We start from the raw sequence: 9,011 nt of genomic DNA, 5'->3' as shown, positions 1-9,011 counted from the left end.
ATTTATTTGACAGACAGAGATCACAAGTAGGCAGAGAGGCAGGCAGAGAGAGAGGAGGAAGCAGGCTCCCTGCTGAGCAGAGAGCCCGATGTAGGGCTTGATCCCAGGACCCTGAGACCATGACCTGAGCCAAAGGCAGAGGCTTTAACCCACTGAGCCATACAGGCACCCCTGGGACCCTTTCTGAAAGGATTCCCTTCGTTTTCTGCACCAAGGCGACTTTCCCAAGATGAGGGGTTTCCCAGCTCGTTGTCATCACAAGTGACTGAGGCGCTGCTGCGGGGAGAGGAGGCTTCTGCCCGCCGGTTCCCACCCTTGCGGCCGGCCAGTTCTGAATGAGAATGCGTGTGATTATAGCGCTGCGGGATCTCCATGTGCAGTCATTGGGTTGGACTGGTTCTGTGGCTTTGAATTTAAAAAATTTTTTTTTTTTTTTTTTTGACTGTGACCCTGAAGAATATATTTCCCATTACAGTCCGCACATCTGAATGGGAAGAGTCAGAAAACAATCCTTAGCCTTACTGCGGGCCATGCACTCTGATGCGTCACGTTCTGTTCCTAGAGGCTAGGAACGCTCCGGAATGCCATTCCACCTGCAGCTGCTTTTTGAAAACCAGCGGCTGTATCTCCCAGCCTCCATCAGATCTAATGTGGGATCTACTCTCATAGCTTCTTTCATAGGTGAGGAAGAGGTGCTTACATGGGATCCCAATATCCTACGACTAGGTAATGGCCAAGTTGGGGCTGTCGCGCACGTGTCATGTTTTTGATGCAGTATCTTTACCTAAATATCTGTTACTCAAAATATCTTTTTTTGATGTGTGTGTGTGTGTGTTTGTCTTTTCTGGTTAACTACCAAGTGGCAAACGGATAGTCTATAGGGTTCAACCCCCTATACTTTCCTGCCTGGACCTAACCCACACCTTCTCTCCCTTCTAAGAACCCTGTTGCCTCTAGTCAGATGACGAGCCAGTTTCAAGTCATTGAGTACATTGTATGCCCAGAGGCAGCAGGCATCGTTGCTACTGTTCTGGGCCCACAAACTGAGACGCATGTGTTCTTGTCTTCAAACAGCTTGCCGTCCCATTGAGGTGTCATTCTATCAGCAGAACCGTCAGTGGATAAACAGGGTGTGAGAAATGTGCTTTGGAAAAGAGGGTCTACTGGGATTTTTTTCCCTCACTATAAAAAAGGAATGGGCTTCTGTAGCAATGAAGCCAGAAGCTCTGATCCCAAGAGAAGGGAGTGGCGCCAGCGACTCCCAACCTTAGTTTGAACTCTTGGAGGCCCATCATCCTGCTTACTGCTGCCTTGACCTTCCCCCGTCTCCGTGGGCTCTGTGGCTTCTCCTTGCTCATCCTTGGGCCCCATCTAGAAGTTCTAGAACTGAAATCTATCCCCTTTACGTAGGAGGTGTTGGCGGCACTTCCAAGTGTGGATATGGCAACGGTATTTTGCAAGCACACACTGAAAATATCCAGTCTAAACAGGGGGTACGATGGGACTAGATATTTAAAATCTGACCTATTTCACGAAATCTGGAAAATATGCTTTCTTTTCCTCACCCCCTGCTCACTTGTGAGTCCCCAAGCTTTAGCAGTCTTAGGCCATTGTGGGAGTTGCCAGTCCGCAGAAATCCCTGGCAGAGGTATGACGAGGCGTGGTGGAGAGGTGGGAGAGGCAGACGAGCGTCGTCGTCGCTCAATGCCCCTGTGCCCCTGCAGTCATTACAACTTCGTCTCCACAATGCTGAGCACAGCGGGCGACGAATTCAACTGCGATGCATTATTTTGTGGCTTGGGATCGTCCTGCTTTAATTCTGGCACGTGGGCTATCACGGTTACCTGCGTATTTGAACGTGGGAGAGTGGGTGCCGCACCTGTGTCGTATCTGCCCTGCTCTGTTGAGGAGCCCTGAGCTATTTCCTCCTTTGAAATGCAATACGCAGCTGTTCTGGTTTTTGCCCATCACTCCTCCTGTTGGCTGAGTGGCGCGGAGGGACCCCTTTCTGTAATATAGTGCTTTGGCTGTTGTAATTCTGATTTAGAAAAACAGCTTCACTTGGAGGGAAACATTAATTAGATGCAAGGAGGGAGTTATTTCCTTCTGAGGGTGGGGGGAGAGTGGGGAGCGAGGGAGAGAAAAAAAAAAAAGTACCACAAATAAATTATCTCCTATTTGTGCAATGTTTTATGCTTGTCAGCTGTCTGTTGCTAGAGAACCACAATGTAGCTAAATACTTGTGACACCTTGCCCAATCAAGGTATAGCAAAAGGATGTTATGGGAGCCTCTTTGTGACAACCTGTGCTAGTTTACATTAGCTTAACCAATCGCTTTTTCCTGTGTGCTTGGAGAAATTTGTTAAATTAATTCAGTTGCAATTAGCAGATTTATGGGAAAGTACCCTGTTATCCTTTAATTGGAGAGCATAAAACTACAAACTGAATCCGCTAGTTCTATTTGTGTAATAGGCAATCTATCTACGACAAGATTTGATCGATGGAGTCGTATGATGCCCTTGCCTTGTTTTATATTGGCTGTCAGCGCTTAACTGGGACTGAAGTATCTGGGTAACAAAAATTGATATAATGACTTAATGCGCCTTATTCTCTTTGAGCTACATCAGTTTAGAGCACTTCTGAGAGAAAAATGTCTGGAAAATATCAGGGAGTCATTTATCAACCTGTTTTCATTAGCATACTGCCTAGCTCTGGCAAGGATTTGAATAAAAAAAAAAGCAGGATGGTACAATTTATTTCAGGCCCCATATTTCTTGGATGAAAGGAGACTTCTAATAAAAGGAAAATACAGAAAGATGCTTTTTCTAGCTGTTTTTTCCTTAACTAAAACCCTACCCAAAAAGCTTTTTTTGTTTGTTTGCATTTTTGCTGTTACTAATATTCGGGGGACATATCCCTGGGAAGGTAATTAGAAAAGTAACGTGGAATGCATGGAGGTTATGATATGCAGAGAAAAAAAATTTTGAACCAAAAAAAAAAAAAATTAACTAGAAATACCCAGGTGTGTCATGGGTATGTGTCTGTCTGTCTCTGTTTGTTTGCCTCTGTTGGGCATGTTTGTGTGTTGATAATGCACAGTTAGAGAGGGAACATGGAGAGAAGTTATCTGCATAAGCGGGTGTTTTGTAGCATTAAAGGATTTCAGAAAGTTACGATACAGCGTTTTTAGCTCTGTGGAGTTGGAGCCGAGGGGAAACAAACAGATCAAAATGTTTGTATAGTGGGCAAAATGCATTTGGTATATGGAGTCATTTGTCCTACCCACCGTAGGATGGGAACCACAAGAGGTAATAATAACTGAAAGGCAGTTGTGCGGGAGTGAGTCCTTTTTTGCATGAAATTTTTATGCATCAGTCAGCCTGCATACAGTGTGCCTAATGTATAAAATAAATTGGTGCATAAATCAGATTAAGAGCAGCATGTTGCCAACTTTCGCATTTGCACACAGGAACTCAACATGGATATGGAGGAATTCCCATTTTTAAAAAATCTCTAATAGGGTACAGGGAATCTCTCAAGGAGACACTGCACACAGGGACATTTTATTCACTTAATCTCCCCACTTCTCACCCCAGATAACAACAGCAGCCGTGTTGCCGAGAGTAAGAGTGGCAGCACGGGAGTTTCGTGGGTGCCAGCTGTGCTGTGGAGGGTGGTGACACAGTATTTTAAGATAACATTGCAACCCTGTCTATAGCTCCTAATTATGGTGAGGAATTGGTGTGCCAATCGATAGTGATTTATGGTGGGGATAAGCGAGTGTGCACTGCTCACATTGATCTGCATGTAAATTCCTTGACATAATAAGAAGTTATTACCAATGACAGTCACTGTCTGACTGCTAATTCATCGGCACATCCTCCCGTCGGTGAGAAACGCGGCATCTGCATACCGGGTGGGAGTTTGCCCACCCTTTGTAAGTTGGGCCTGTGTGTCTGGTACCCGAGGGCTGGCTGTTGAGTCAATGAGAGTCGAGGTCACACTGTCCGTCTCTCTGTCCAGCAGCAGCTCTGTGACTAATCAAGATGGGAGGTGTGTCTTGCTTGTTTTAAAGCCAGAAATAACTATAGGAGTTTGACTCTGGGTTTTAAAAAAAAAAAAAAAATTGTGGTTTTCTTAGGTATTCTATCTATGAAAGTTCTTCCCACTATTTTCCCAAAAGCCTCAGATAGCAAATGATCAATTGATTAAAATACGATTGCTTTTATTTTATCCTGTTTTTCTCTTCCTGTGCCTTTTGAAAGTTAGATTTTTTTAGCCATCTAGCTTTTTTGCTGCTTAAATCTCATATGCATGTATATACTTCTACATTTCTGATATCCCAGACCGTTTTTTTTTTTTTAATTTCATCTTTATGCTTCTATGTCTTTGTTCTTTCTTTCCCCCTTTCTTTTCCAACAGGGCCTCATAAAGTCATCCTTTATAGCTGTACCCCTCTCTTCCGTAGTTGTTAATTGACCTGAAGTCTTTTGTAATCTACATTCAGAGCCCCATGGAAGGTGGCTCCTTTTCACTTGCTTTCTGTCGGCAAAATCTTTCTGCTCTAGCTTGCAAGAGCACATTACCTACAGCAAGCCATTTTTTGTTTTTTTACAACAAGCCATTTTTAAAAAAGATACTGTGTCATATTCCTCCGCAGCCTGATTTTTTTTTTTTTTCCTTAAGAAGGAAGTTTTTCCTGATACTGAATGCAGCCGAAGTGTGATTGCTGTGTTCTCACCTTATTTATTCTTACTGGAGATGGTCATTGTTTTTTTGAGGAGATCCCTTGAGAAGCTGGAGTAATGGGCATATACCTTAGAAAGTGAGTTATTAGCTTCAGGTATATGGTACCTGGCTTTACCTTGAGAAATATAAACAGTTTTAAAAATGTATTTTATTATAGGCCATAGTTACAAGGAATAATAGGGGAGTAATAGTAATTTTAATTGCAGACTACTTCTTGTATACATTAGGGCTGGCTACCTTAGGCTGCTGTAACAACTCCAGAATCTCAAAGGTGTTGGACGATAAGGATGTATTTCTTTCTTTCTTTTTTTTTTTTTTAAAGATTTTATTTATTTATTTGACAGAGATCACAAGTAGGCAGAGAGGCGGCGGTGGGGTTGGGGGGAGCAGGCTCCCTGCTGAGCAGAGAGCTCGATGCGGGGCTCGATCCCAGGACTCTGGGACCATGACCTGAGCCGAAGGCAGAGGCTTTAACCCACTGAGCCACCCAGGCGCCCCAAGGATGTATTTCTTGCTATGCTTCATGTACATGGTAGGTTGGCAGAAGGGCTCTGATCATTTTAGTCACACAGGGATTTAAGATGGCAGAGCACTTGGTACCTTGAGCGCTGCTGGACACTGGACCAAAGGGAAAGAGTTCTGAAGGATTTTGCATTGACAACTAAATGTATCATAGCTCCTTGGCAGAACTAATCACAAAGTTCTGTTCTTACCTTGGGATCCAAAGAGGGTAGACGAGTCATACTTGGTAAACAGCTCAAACAAGATTGATTTGTTATGCCCAACAGATAGTTATTAAATTAAAAAACTTCTTTGAAAAAAACAAAAAAAACAAAAAAAACTTCTTTTAACCCAGGAAACGTGTTACTGGCCTTAACAGTACACAGATTGGTAATGACCAAAGAGGTCTGGAATAATTGAGTGGAAAGTCTCTAAAAAAATGAGCTGGTTCAGCTCTCTCACTTTTATAGAGGAGGACATAGAGGTCCAGAGAGGGAAAATAATTTTCCCAAGGTTGGGAGAGGAGCAAAACAGGGATGCAAACTCAGATTTCTTGACCCGAATTCAATGTAATCTCTTTCCTCTGTCTCTCTAACCTGCAATCTTGGGAGCCTTGAGATTCTTCTATATCTTGCTGCTAAACCTGAATGTGTTGGCATGCAAGTCCTGCCTTCACCTTGTCGTTAGTCTGACAGCTTTCCCTTCGTCCATCGTTCTGGGTCTGCTTAGCTTTCTAGCTTCCCATTTCCAGACTCTTTGGTCCTCATCTTGTCATTTTCATGTGGATGATACTTGGTTATGAAACTAGAGGCTCACTTGATTTTTTTGTTTCAAGTACTAGAATTTGAATGCTTTTATCAAATTCCAGAAATAGGACCCAGGGTACATAAGGTAGTGTTGAGACAGTTGATGGGGTCTGAGGTCTTTTTGGGAGGAGGTCAGACCAAGAGGAACTCCACAGGATGAAATGTGTATTGATTTATGTATCTCCTCTGTACTTTGAGAAAATGAGGGAAATTGTAATTTGGTGTGGACTGTGGCCTGTTTTCTTTACTTGTGATGGTCAGCAGAGTCAGAAGACAAAGTTTTGGTTGGCATTTCTACCAGTTTATTTTTATTTATTTATTTTAACTAGTTCAAGTTTCTGGTTTGGACATTGAGGCTAGGTAGGTAAACTCAAGGTTTTGAGATGGGAACAGAAAACCTTATAATACTAGCCGCTGTTAACACGTAACAGGTTATACTTTTCAAATGATTTTCACTATAGACCCAGGTTGGGTTGGACCTTTCCACCTGCGGAATATTAGTTGCCTTTTTATGCCCAAATTATAGACACAAATAGTATCAGCAGGGCATGTGTTATAACCCAAAGCCCGAGATCTTGGCCTTGGATTCTTAAATATTTTTTTTAAAGACTTATTTATTTTAGAGAGAGAGGGAGTGGAGGCAAAGGAGGGGGAGAAGGAAAGAGAGTGTCAAGCAGTCTCCTCGCAGAGCACTGAGCCGGCCACTCGGCTTGATCTCACGACTCTGGGATCAGGACCTGAACAAAAATCAAGAGTCACATGCTTAACCGATTCCGCCACCCAGGTACCCAAGCCTTGGATTCTTAAGTGGCAGATATCTGTGGGAGATGAGGCAGAGGGTGGTGTGCCTATGTGGCATCAGAAAGATGCATTCTTGCCCGTGGGGGACCCTTATCAGCTTGATGACAGATAAGTCATCCTCATATTTCATTCACAATTAATAAAAGCTCAAGAAGAGGGGTGTCTGGGTGGCTCAGTGGGTTAAAGCCTCTGCCTTCGGCTCAGGTCATGATCTCAGGGTCCTGGGATCGAGCCCCACATCGGGCTCTCTGCTCAGCAGGGAGCCTGCTTCCTCCTCTCTCTCTCTGCCTGCCTCTCTGCCTACTTGTGCTCTCTGTCTCTCGAATACATAAATAAAATCTTTAAAAAAAACAACAACCTTATGCAATAGGAATTATCACATGGCTAACATCCGAGGGCTTACTTTTGCTTACTATGTGTTTGTTGTCTTATGTACTTCATATGAATTAATTAATTTCTTCCTTACCATCACCCTCTGGAACAGATACTTTTATTTTCCCCATTTTGAAAAAGAGAAAACTGGGCACCTGGGTGGCTCAGTTGGTTGGGCAGCTGCCTTCGGCTCAAGTTATAATCTCAGGGTCCTGGGATGCAGTCCCACATTGGGCTCCCCACTCACTGGGGAGTCTGCTTCTTCTCCCTCTACCTGCTGCTCCTCCTGCTTGTACGCTCTTTCTCTCTGTGTCAAATAAATAAATAAAATCTGTAAAAAAAGGAAAAAGAAAAAGAGAAAACTTAAGTGTAGAGTCTAATATATCTAAAATCACATGACTAGGATATGATGGAGCCAAAGTCAAATCTGGGCAGAACTGGTGAACCCCCAGTTGGTTTGAACCACGCTGCTGAGCTGCCTTCTTCCCCTTCCATGCTCCATTCTTGAAGGGAGGAATTATAGAGCAGTGGAATATGAGCCAGATACAGAATCAGAACCTTGGATCAAAACCTGGCTCTGATTCCTCCTGTCTGTGCTGTTTTAAGCAACTCCCTCAGCCTTTCTCAGCTTCTTTTCCCTATCAGTATAATAAGAACACTCACCCATAACTCAGGGAACAGTTTTTAGAGAAAGGAGCTTAAGCCTGCAGAATATACCATAAGAACCACTGGCATGCTGGAAGAGTGTTAGAATTTTTTTCCTGATTTTTATAATCTAAAAACAAGAAAGCAATAAGCCAGGCCAATATTTAGTGTGCAGACTGAACTGGAGCCCTCACGTGGTGCAGGTGTCTCCCACAAGAGCACCTGCCACACACCATGGGGGCTATTACTGAGGTCACCTGGGAATTCTCTTTGAGGAGCATTTCATACTAACGTCTTCCCTTCTTTTTTGTCTTCAGCATTTTGCAAATTTGACTCTGGTTACAGGATATCAGTGATGCGATTAATTTTATTTAAAAAATCCTCAAATAACAGAACCCTTACGTTATACTTGCTTAATTATTAGTTGGGGATGGAGTACAAAAATCTTTGGTTCCAACAGAGATTCCTTGACCATGTCAGGAAGAACTTGAAAGGGTTTTTTTTTTTTTTTTAATTATTATTATTATCAATATGAGTTCTCTATTTTTCTCTTAGGAAATTCAAGCTTTTAAAATTTTTTCTTCCCTAATGTCTGGCAGAAATATAAATCCTAACAGATATGTTTGGCAAAAAATGCAGTTGAGAAATGCTTAATGAAAGAAACTAATGCTATGGAGAGGACATTTGAATACAGATTTTTGGAAAGATTTCCATCATCCTATGAACTCTTTCCTGCCAACTGTGGCTGGTATGTTATCTGTAAAGATGCTCATCTCTGCACATTAAAAAAAAAATGGAAAATGAATTTTCTAACTATTTGAAAAGTCTTCCCAAGAAGAATATCAGTGGGTTTTGAATTCACTGGTGAAAGATAAAATTGCCACACATTTTGGGTAATTGACATCAAGGAATGTGGAAATTTACCCACTGAATTCAAACAACAATCTGAGCATACCTGGTTAATGAGATTGAGGAAGAGTTGTGATTCAATGAACTCAACCTGTGATCAGTTTCTTCCATACGTACTGTGGTACTGAATAATGGTCCCCCCAAAGAATCCTATCTTAATCCCTGGAACCTGTGAATATTAACCTTCCATGGAAAAAGGGTCTTTGCAAATGTGATTAAAATAAGAAT

The 9,011-nt window shown here is 42.5% G+C and overlaps 1 protein-coding gene and 1 long non-coding RNA gene across 2 annotated transcripts in view; one reads left to right on the top strand and one right to left on the bottom strand.

Annotated features, from left to right (window-relative positions):
* The window catches only part of LRMDA (leucine rich melanocyte differentiation associated), a 1,038,240-nt gene that overhangs the window by 239,758 nt on the left and 789,471 nt on the right, over positions 1-9,011 (top strand). The window lies entirely within an intron of this gene.
* On the bottom strand, positions 3,777-7,420 carry LOC116856166. The gene is made up of 3 exons (XR_004380487.1): positions 7,385-7,420; positions 4,742-4,864; positions 3,777-4,101 (listed from the first exon to the last, which is right to left on the bottom strand). It is a non-coding gene; the product is annotated as an uncharacterized LOC116856166 (long non-coding RNA).

This window comes from Lontra canadensis, unplaced genomic scaffold (assembly GCF_010015895.1).
Source record: "Lontra canadensis isolate GAN:19392208 unplaced genomic scaffold, GSC_riverotter_1.0 scaffold3, whole genome shotgun sequence".
In the NCBI taxonomy this organism is placed as follows: Eukaryota; Metazoa; Chordata; class Mammalia; order Carnivora; family Mustelidae; genus Lontra; species Lontra canadensis.
Note: the sequence above shows the minus strand (reverse complement) of the source record. Positions and strands in the feature narration are given on the sequence as shown.